This window comes from Arachis hypogaea, chromosome 13 (genome assembly GCF_003086295.3).
Source record: "Arachis hypogaea cultivar Tifrunner chromosome 13, arahy.Tifrunner.gnm2.J5K5, whole genome shotgun sequence".
NCBI lineage: Eukaryota > Viridiplantae > Streptophyta > Magnoliopsida > Fabales > Fabaceae > Arachis > Arachis hypogaea.
Window position 1 is genome coordinate 41,911,653 of NC_092048.1, and position 9,994 is coordinate 41,921,646.

General features: G+C 34.3%; 1 non-coding gene across 1 annotated transcript; it reads left to right on the forward strand.

Moving 5' to 3' along the window:
• Window positions 1-994: 994 nt before the first annotated feature.
• Window positions 995-1,103, forward strand: LOC112738569 (small nucleolar RNA R71). Its single transcript, XR_003169523.1, has one exon. It is a non-coding gene; the product is annotated as a small nucleolar RNA R71 (small nucleolar RNA).
• Window positions 1,104-9,994: the final 8,891 nt, after the last annotated feature.

The following is a 9,994-nucleotide window of genomic DNA, read 5'->3' on the forward strand; positions in this document are numbered from 1 at the left end:
GTTCAATGCCAGCTTCCCTGCCTGTTGGGGAGTTGAACGCCCAGTGAGGGGTTCCTCATTGGCGTTCAACGTTAGGCTTGCTACTAGGTTGGGTGTTGAACGCCCAGTGAGGGCTTCCTCACTAGCGTTCAGCGCCAGGCTTTCTACCATTTTGGGCATTGAACGGCCAGTGAGATCTTCCTCACTGGCATTCAATGCCTTCCCAGTTTCTCCAGTTTCGGCCTCTACCTTTATGGTGATGGCCTTAAACTCTTCTCTTGGGTTCACTTCAGTGTTACTAGGAAGAGTGTCAGAAGGAGTCTTAGGGATCCTCTTGCTCAGTTAAACAACTTGTACCTCCAAATTTTTTATGGAGGACCTTGTTTCTGTTATGAAACTATGAGTGGTCTTAGAAAGGCTGGAGACTAGAATGGCTTAGTCAGAAAGGCTCTACTTAGGGGTCTCCATATTCCCTTGAGAAGATGGGAATGGTGGCCTGTTGTTGAATCTATTCTGGTTCCTTCCACCTTGATTATTATTGAAGCCTTGCTAAGGCTTCTGTTGATCCTTCCATGAAAGGTTAGGATGGTTCCTCCATGAAGGATTGTAGGTGTTTTCATAGAGTTCTCTCATGTAATTCACCTCATCCATGGTGGGTTGATCAGGATCATAAGCTTCCACTTCAAAAGAAGCTTCCAGAGTGTTGCCAGTTGCAGCTTGCATTCAAGTCAAATGCTGAGAGATCATATTGACCTGCTGGGTCAAGTTCTTGTTCTGAGCCAATATGGCATTCAGAGTGTCAACTTCAAGAACTCTTTTCTTCTGAGGGATCCCATTATTCACAGGATTTCTCTCAGAGGTATACATGAATTGGTTGTTTGTAACCATCTCAATGAGTTCTCTTACTTCTGCAGGCATTTTTTCAAGTGGAGTGATCCACCTGCAGAGCTGTCCAATGATATTTTGGACATCTCAGATAGACCATCATAGAAAATTTCTAGGATAAACCATTATAAGAGCATGTCAGGAGGACATCTCCTGATCAGTTGCTTGTATCTTTCCCAAGCTTCATAAAGGGATTCACCTTCTTTTTGTCTGAAGGTTTGAACTTCCACTCTGATTTTGCTCATCTTTTGAGGAGGAAAGAATTTAGCTAGGAAAGCATTAACCAGCTTTTCCCAAGAGTCTAGACTCTCTTTAGGTTGAGAATCCAACCATATCTTATCTTTGTCTCTTACAGCAAAGGAAAAGAGCATACGTTTGTAGACCTCTGAATTTACTCCATTGGTCTTAACAGTATCACAGATTTGCAAGAACTCAGCTAAGAATTGATGTGGATCTTCTAATGGAAGTCCATAGAACTTGCAGTTCTGTTGCAGAAGAGATACTAACTGAGGCTTAAGCTCAAAGTTGTTAGCTCCAATGGCAGATACAGAGATACTTCTGCCATAAAAGTTAGAGGTAGGCATGGTGAAGTCACCAAGAACCTTTCTTGCCTCTCCTTCAGGTTTGGCCATGTCTTCAGCTTCTTGTTCAAAGTTTTCTGAAAGGTTTCTTCCGGAGTGTTGTGCTTTAATTTGTTGTAAGTTTCTCCTTAAAGTCCTCTCAAGTTCAGGATCAAGATTAAAGAGAGGCTCTTTATCCCTGTTCCTGGTCATAAACAAGAAAAGAAGAAAGAAAGGAAGCTTTTATGCCTGATTTGGGTCTAGAAAATTCCCAGTGAGATGTGAAGAAGAAGAGAAAGAAGAGTGAAGATAGAAGAGGTAGAAGAAGAATTCGAATAAATAGAAGTAGAAAAGATAAACAATAATTAAAATATTTTTATTTTTGTTTTATTTATTTATTTCGAAAATAAATTTTAATAAATTAAAAAGAATTTAAAATTAGTTAATGAATTTCGAAAATAGAAGAAAGAGAAGAAGAAGAGAATTTTCGAAAATTAGAAGAGAGATGAATTATTTAGGAAGTTTTGAAAAAGAAGAGAAAAGATAAGTAACTAATTAAGAAAAATTTTGAAAATAAGATAAGATAGAAGATTAGAAAAGATTTGAATTTAAAAATAATTGAAAAAGTCAAAGATAAGATAAGAATTAAAAAGATTTGAAAAAGATTTAATTTTAAAATTTAAAGAAAGGTAAGATAGAAAAGGTAAGATAAGTTAGGTAAGAAAGATAAGATAAGGAAGTTAAGAGAAGATAAGTTTTAAATTAAAAAGATTTAAAATTTAAATTTTAAATTTGAAAATTAAATTTTAAATTTTGAATTTTTGAAATTTGAATTTTGAAATTTGAAATTTGAAATAAGATAAGATAAGATTTTTGAATTTTTAAGAAAGATAAAAAGATAAGATAAGATTTTGAAAAAGATATGATTTTTGAAAATATTTGATTTTGAAAACTGAAAACTAAGATAAAATAAGATAAAAATTTTGAAATTAAAATCTGAATTCTTTTTTATTTAAAATTTTTGAAAATTAATTAAAAAGTAAGAAAATATATTTTTTATTTTTGAATTTAATGAGGAAAGAGAAAAACAACAAACAGATACCAAACTTAAAAATTTTAGATCTAATAACACCTAGTGTGCAAAAATTTGAAAGAAAAACACAAAGGGATACCAAACTTAAAAATTTTAAGATCAAAATAAAAAGAAAAAGAACACTTTGAAGATCAAGAAGAACGCCAATAACAAAACTCAAAGAATTCAAAGAACACAAGAACATGCAAAAGACACCAAACTTAAAATTTTTGAAAATCAAACACAAAATTTTCGAAAATTATAAAAGAAAAACACAAGAAGACACCAAACTTAAAGATTGACACAAAATTCAAACAAAGAAACTATTTTTGAAAATTTTTAGAAAGAAAGATTCAAAAATTTCGAAAATTTCAACAAGAACAAAAACAAAAGACTCAAACCAAGAACAAAGATTAAACAAAGAAAAGAAATCTTTTTTTGAAAAAGTTTTTTTTTTTGAAAAAAATAAAATAAAATAAAAGACTCTAACAAAATTAAAGACAATACATGATTTAGGGAACAAGATAATCTGTCAGTTGTTCAAACTCGAACAATTCCCGGCAACAGTACCAAAAACTTGGTGCACGAATCTTCACACTTCGTACAACTGAACCAACAAGTGCACTGGGTCGTCCAAGTAATACCTGAGCGAATTAAGGTTGATTTCACAAAGATTATAGTTTGAAGTAAGTTATGGTTATTTTGCAGATTTTAGTCAGGTGAGTAGCAGATTTGTTGGATTTGGTTAAAAGCATATATACATGTTAGTTTTTGTGCTTAAAAGTAATAAATTTATATTTATTGTAGATATAAAATTCACTAAAAGAAAGAGAAAGAAAATATAAATTGCATAAACACAAGATTAGGAAAACGATATTTTTTTATAAAAAAATATATTTTCATATTTATGTTAAAAAAGAGAAAATAAATGTGTGCATATATATAGGGCCAAGGCCATACTCTCCCCAAGAGTCCGCCTCTGGCATTTGGGGATCAGGTTCACAGGAGGAAAGAGACATTGAGTTGGGTCCGTTATAGGAACAAGGTATGTGCACGTGCTGCTCTCATGTGACTCCTCTGGTTTTGGGTCTTATGAGAAATTTTTGTTGGCAGGGACAGATCTTTAGTCTATTGTGTTAGGAGATATAGTGAATGATAAAAAAAATTATAAATTAATAAAAATTTACAAAACAATCCAAAAAAAAGAAAAATATACTGATTCCCAAAAGATAGAGAGGCAATGCATAAAAAACACAAATAAATAAATAAATAAATAAAAGTCTTCTTGATGCGATTACGTAATTACTGTGAGATTGATAATAAAAGTTAAAAAGCTTATTTTTTCATGACACTGTAATTGGTGTTGCATGTCTATAACGAAGACTCATTTTTTTCATTTTTTTTGGAATTTTTTTCACTTTTAGTTTTTATTATTATTCTTTTAAATTTTCCTGTAATAATAATAATAACAATAATAATAATAACTTCACATATAAACTACTAAGTAAAGCAGGGTAACTGATATATTATCTATTTTCTAACAAAACGGCTAAAGTTTAGAAATAAGTCAGATAATAATCAAATTAACTAGTCTCTTAGATTGAGATTTTTTATTTAAATAAATAAAATAATTAAAAGCATTAATTATCGAAATAAATAATTTTAAAAATATTTATCGATTTACATTTTTTAGTCATATCTCGTTTACACTATAAACAAGATAATATTGCGTGTATCTCGTTTACAGTATAATCGAGATATGATACGTCAGCTATCTTGTTTATAGTAACGAGATACAGAGTTGTGTCCCACCGGCTATAAAAGGATGTGTAACTCTTGGTATTTTTGACAAACTTTTCGTATCATATTTCTCACAAACACAAAGCATGGCCAATAATAGTCCGTACATAGTTGTGCTTGTGTATCCCAATTACTGTATGAGAAACGGCGACAACGGGGTTACATTTGAGTGCGAGGATCCGATATTGTTTCGCACTCAACGTGTGAATACGTTGTCGGATTTGAAGAGTTTGATACAGAGCAAGCTCGGTGGTATAAAAGCGAGGGGAATCGGAAGGGTGGCATATAGGTTACTGGTCCCCATGGGTAATGGAGTCTTCCGCTTTCGACTATTCCGACTTCAAGGGGACGAGCATGTGCGAGTGATGTTCGACAACCATGGGAGGATCATGGTGGAGCAAGTAATGGAGTTGTCTGCAGAGGTGGGACACAGTCGCGGTGGTCCTTCCGTACACTCGACCTATGTGTAGGACGACTGACCTCTCGCACCACCGCCCATTCATGTCGCCGTTCCAGTGGATGAAGCGGAGGAGGGCGAGGAGGAGTCGGACGAGGATTACGTGGCAGATAGTGGTGATAGCAAATTGTTCGATAGTGGGATGAGAATGAGTGTGTTCCGGAGACACCCGTTCTGACTGCGGCTCACCATGTGCTGCCTCCACCTCTTCCGATATCAGCGCTTTCGGCAGTTCCGTCTCATTATCACAGTCTGGATTTAGACGCTATGCATGAGAGGACTTCGTTTCTTGACATGAGTGGAGAAGACTCCATTCAGCCTTATCTCGTTTACAGTGTAAACGAAATAGACACGACGCAGTTGACGTGTCATATCTCGTTTACACTGTAAACGAAATATACGCAATATCATCTCGTTTACGGTGTAAACAAAATATGACTGAAAAATACAAATCGATAAATATTTTTAAAATTATTTATTTTAATAATTAATGCTTCTATTTTGTTTATTTAAATAAAAAATCCTATTAGATTGAGGGACCAAATTGATTGAAATATATTTTTGGCTATGTCAGCTTATTTGATAATGGTATGCCATGTTGTTAATGTTTCACATAAGCTCTTAGTTAATGTTTCATTTTTGACTGGTCAACTAACGAAGACATTAATTTAATGACGATTCAAAAAATTATAGAAAATTATTTTAATTTAGAATTTTGTTATACTCTGTCTTAAAAATATTGATTAAGTATCATAAAAAATATTTAATATTATTTATTATAAAAATAAATTTTTTTATTTTTTCAATGCATTAAATATATAAAAAATATTAAAACATTTTTTTATGATATATTTAATCAATGTATTAAATTTAATTAATTTAAACGTCCAGAAACCAATTTAATTATCTCATAAAAATTAGGAGATTGATTTAATTGTTATTTCAAAAATCATTACTTAAAATGTCGGTTATTTTTTGTCATATAGCTGATAAAAGTCTGAACCAATAATAAAAAATATAAATATATAATGTTGTAGGCTAATAAGTAATAAGGCAATTTAATCTAATATTACCCAACAAAATAAATAAATAAATATTATTTATAGTAATTTTACATATTATGTTATATATACCAAATTAAGAAATTATTGTAACTAATTGAAAAGAAAAACAAAAATCAACTGATGATGTCACATGAGTTAACGCTTCATAAACCCTTTTGTAACAACCAGTTAACCACATTTTTTAGGTCTATTTGAGAAATTTTAAAAGTTAGTTTTTTGAATTTTTTATTTAAAATAAGTAGTAGTATTAATGTTTAGTATAATTTTTAAAATTAAATTGTAATTTTTTAAAGAACTATTTAAATACTTATAGAAAAGTAAAAAAAATAATTTTTTTTATAATAACAAATTTTTTATCGCAATTTTTTTAAAAATAAATACTTTTAAAATTAAAATACTAAATACAGAATAATTTATTTATAAATTATCTTTAATATAAGTATTTATAATTTAACTTATTTTTTTTAAAAAAAATTAATTAAACTATTTATTCAAACTGTAGCTTAGTTTGTCCAAAACATGTATATATGTCTCTGATGACCCATAAAGTACAATAGGGATCATATGCATTATAATGTGGGGAGCTTCTTTTTTAATCAATATGATCAAAACAACATGCATGCTTTGTTATCTATATGTCCTCATATAATGATGATGTAATTATTATAACTCTAATAACAACAACAACAATAATAATGAAGAAAATTTGTAATAGTAGTATATATTTTTTACGATATGGAGGTAGGCTACGTATGCATTTTGTAAATGAGCCCTATCCTTGTACACGTTTGATAGGAGTGTCCGAAAGGGACGTGAACTATATATATCAACAAGTATTTGGTGTCTCATATATAGTGACTGCTAGCGAGTCCAAAGTTATGGTACTTTTCAAAATTGGTAATAGGGCCACATATTTTTGAGTTATGTGACACTATTTTAATTTTACTCTCAATGACAGAAGGGCCACGGCCCCCCCCTTTTCTTTGCTCTCTCTGTCTCCATGATCTCATTTAGATCTCAGTATGTTACGGTGGGTGCAGGATTATTGTCTATCGTCTTATTGAGATTTATTTATATCAAGTTTAAGTGTGTGCAAGTATGCTAGAGTTTTTAAATTGTGGTCCTGGATTATAAAAATTGCGACTGCAGTAGTATTGTAATTGCGGATATGATAATATATGTTATTTTGCAACTATAGTGTTATAATTATTTATTTGAATTGACCATATAATATTATATTTGTAATACATTAGAAATACAATAGAATGTGTAGTTTTGTCATTAATAAGTAATATATATAATAAGTTGCAATACATTAGAAATACAATAGAATGTGTAGTTTTGTCATTAAACAACTTCTTCCAAAAGTTAAACTGATAAGAAGACTCATAAATTATTCTATTTCACACTCATTCACATAAAATTGTAAAAACCTCTTTTTAGTTTTGTATAATCTTTTTAAAATATAGAATATCTTTCTCTTTTTATTCGTCTTATATTAAACTTCTTTCTTTTAAGATCAATAGAGATCATATTCAAGACCGTTAAGTTATAAAAATTTTGATATCATATAACAAAATTGTATTTTTTTAAAAATTTAAATTAATAAAAAAAACATAAAAATGATTATATTTTAATAAGTTTGTAGCAAATAAATTGTCAAATTGTAACGTAGAGTGTTACAATAGAACATAAATAGAAGTGGAGCAAGTAGAGTGTTACAACTAAACATAAACAGAGCAAAAATAAAAACAGAGCAAAAAACAAATCCGTCCACATGTCATCTCCGGCATAGCCATCAACAACTAAAGGGATCCCCACCGCTCCACTCGTTAGTACTATTCGAAGACATGTTGATGATTTCTTCAACTCCTTTGCTTGTTTGCTGAAAAATCCGTCTATTTCTTTCCAACCATAAGTTCCAGATGATCGCGCAGAAACACCTCAACCTATGATTACGCTCTTCTTTCCTCATCGGTTCTTCTGTCCAACTAAGAAAGTATTCTTTCATCGATCCCGGATAAGACCATCGTCGGCCAAAGGCTGAGATCCAAGCACTCCACACCTGCCATGCAAATACACACCCTAAAAACAAGTGATGTACATCCTCCACCTCGTTGTTACAAATAACACAAGTAACATCTTCCTGACTGATGATTCCAAACCGGCTCAATCTGTCCTTTGTATTCACTCTTCCTATCAGAACAAACCAGACAAACAGCTCCACTCTAGGCGGGACCAACCCCTTCCAGATAGTCCTGGCAAAGCTGTAACTAGTTATCTCCGCTGGGACCAGTTCCTCCTGTAACACCTGCACAAATGAGTTAGTTGTAAAAACACCTCGCCTATCATATTTCCACACCACTCTATCCTCTCTGTTATGAACTAATTTCACAGGTCTCAAAACCTCATGCAACGCACTCAAGAGTTCTAACTCCCATTGGAAAAGCTCTCGCCTCCATTGGAAGTTCCAAATCCACTCAAACCCATCCCAAAACCCACAGTTCCTTATAAAGGATCCACACTGGTTTGAAATAGAGAAAAGCCTCGGGAACCGGTTCTTCAGAGGTCCACCAAGCACCCATGCATCCTCCCAAAATCGCGTCCTACACCCATCCCCAACCTCCATGGACAGGCCTGCGATCATCTTATCCCTTAAAGGTTGGTTCCTGATGTGTAACTGGCAGATATCCTTCCATGGTCCTCCTCTAGTAGGCGGGTCATGAGTCGACAGAGGCTCATTGGGGTTTAGATTATGACAAGAGACTACAATTTTTTTTCATAGTGGGCAATCCTCCTTCGCAAATCGCCACCACCACTTAAACAGTAGTGCTGTGTTGCGAACCATAGCATCCCCAACTCCCAGCCCACCTAACTTCTTCGGTGCCTGTACTACTTCCCACCTTACTAATGCCATACCAGTCCTACCCTCTTCTGAGCTCCACAGAAATCTTCTCTGCAGCGAAATCAGTTTCTCAGCAACAACTCTCGGCATCTTGAACAAGCTCAAATAGTATACTGGCAGACTGTTCAACACAGATTTGATAAGTACCAACTTCCCAGCTTTGTTTAGCACCTTGGCCTTCCACAGGCTGAATTTCTCCTCCACCTTATCTATGATAGGCTTCCATGTCTTCACCAACCTCGGATTAGCTCCTAGTGATATTCCAAGGTATTTGACTGGGAGGGCATCCCCCTTACACCCCAGTAAGTTACACATACGATCGACCCATTGCTCCTCACAATTAATTGGAATCAGGCTAGACTTATCAAAATTGATACTCAGGCCTGACATCAACTCGAAGACTCTCAGAAGCCTCTTGTAATTTTTTATAGTCTCCTCTTCTAGAGGGCAGAAGAGAATAGTGTCATCAGCAAACTGAAGATGTGACAATGCTACACTATCTCTACCAACCAGTAATGGTGATATACGACCATTCCTGACTGCCTCTCCAATCATTCGATGCAACACATCCACCACCAGTACAAACAGGAACGGAGATAGTGGGTCCCCTTGTCTCAACCCTCTTTCCATGTTGAAAGGCTTAGATGGCGATCCATTTATCAGTACCGACATAGACGCAGTGGCTACACACTCCATCACCCATGCTCTCCATATATGCCCAAATCCCATCTTCTGCAGAACAATGTTCACAAAGCTCCACTTAACTCTGTCATATGCTTTTTGGAAGTCAAGCTTAATTAGGGCAGCCTCTTTTTTCCTCAGTTTAAGCCAAATAACTGTTTCACACGCAATAAGCGCCCCATCATGGATTTTTCTTCCCTGTACAAACGCACTCTGAGTCTCTCCTACCAATGCTGGCATCACTGATCTCATCCTCCTAACTAGCACCTTCGAAATAACCTTATACACACACCCCACCATACTGATAGGTCGCAAGTCTTTAATCTCCTTCGCACCTATGAATTTAGGTGCCAACGCCACCCAAGTGATATTGGCATCCTTCGGTAACCTGGCCGTCTGGAAAAACCCCATCATTGCAGCTGTGAATTCAGGGTCAATCTCATCCCAACATCGCTTGATGATGTTCATGTTGTATCTGTCACACCCTGGCGCCTTAGAGGACTCACAGTCCCACACGGCCTCTCTGATTTCCTCTGCCGACGGCATCACTTCTAGAGCCATAGCATCCTCCTCACCTATTCGAACCACCAG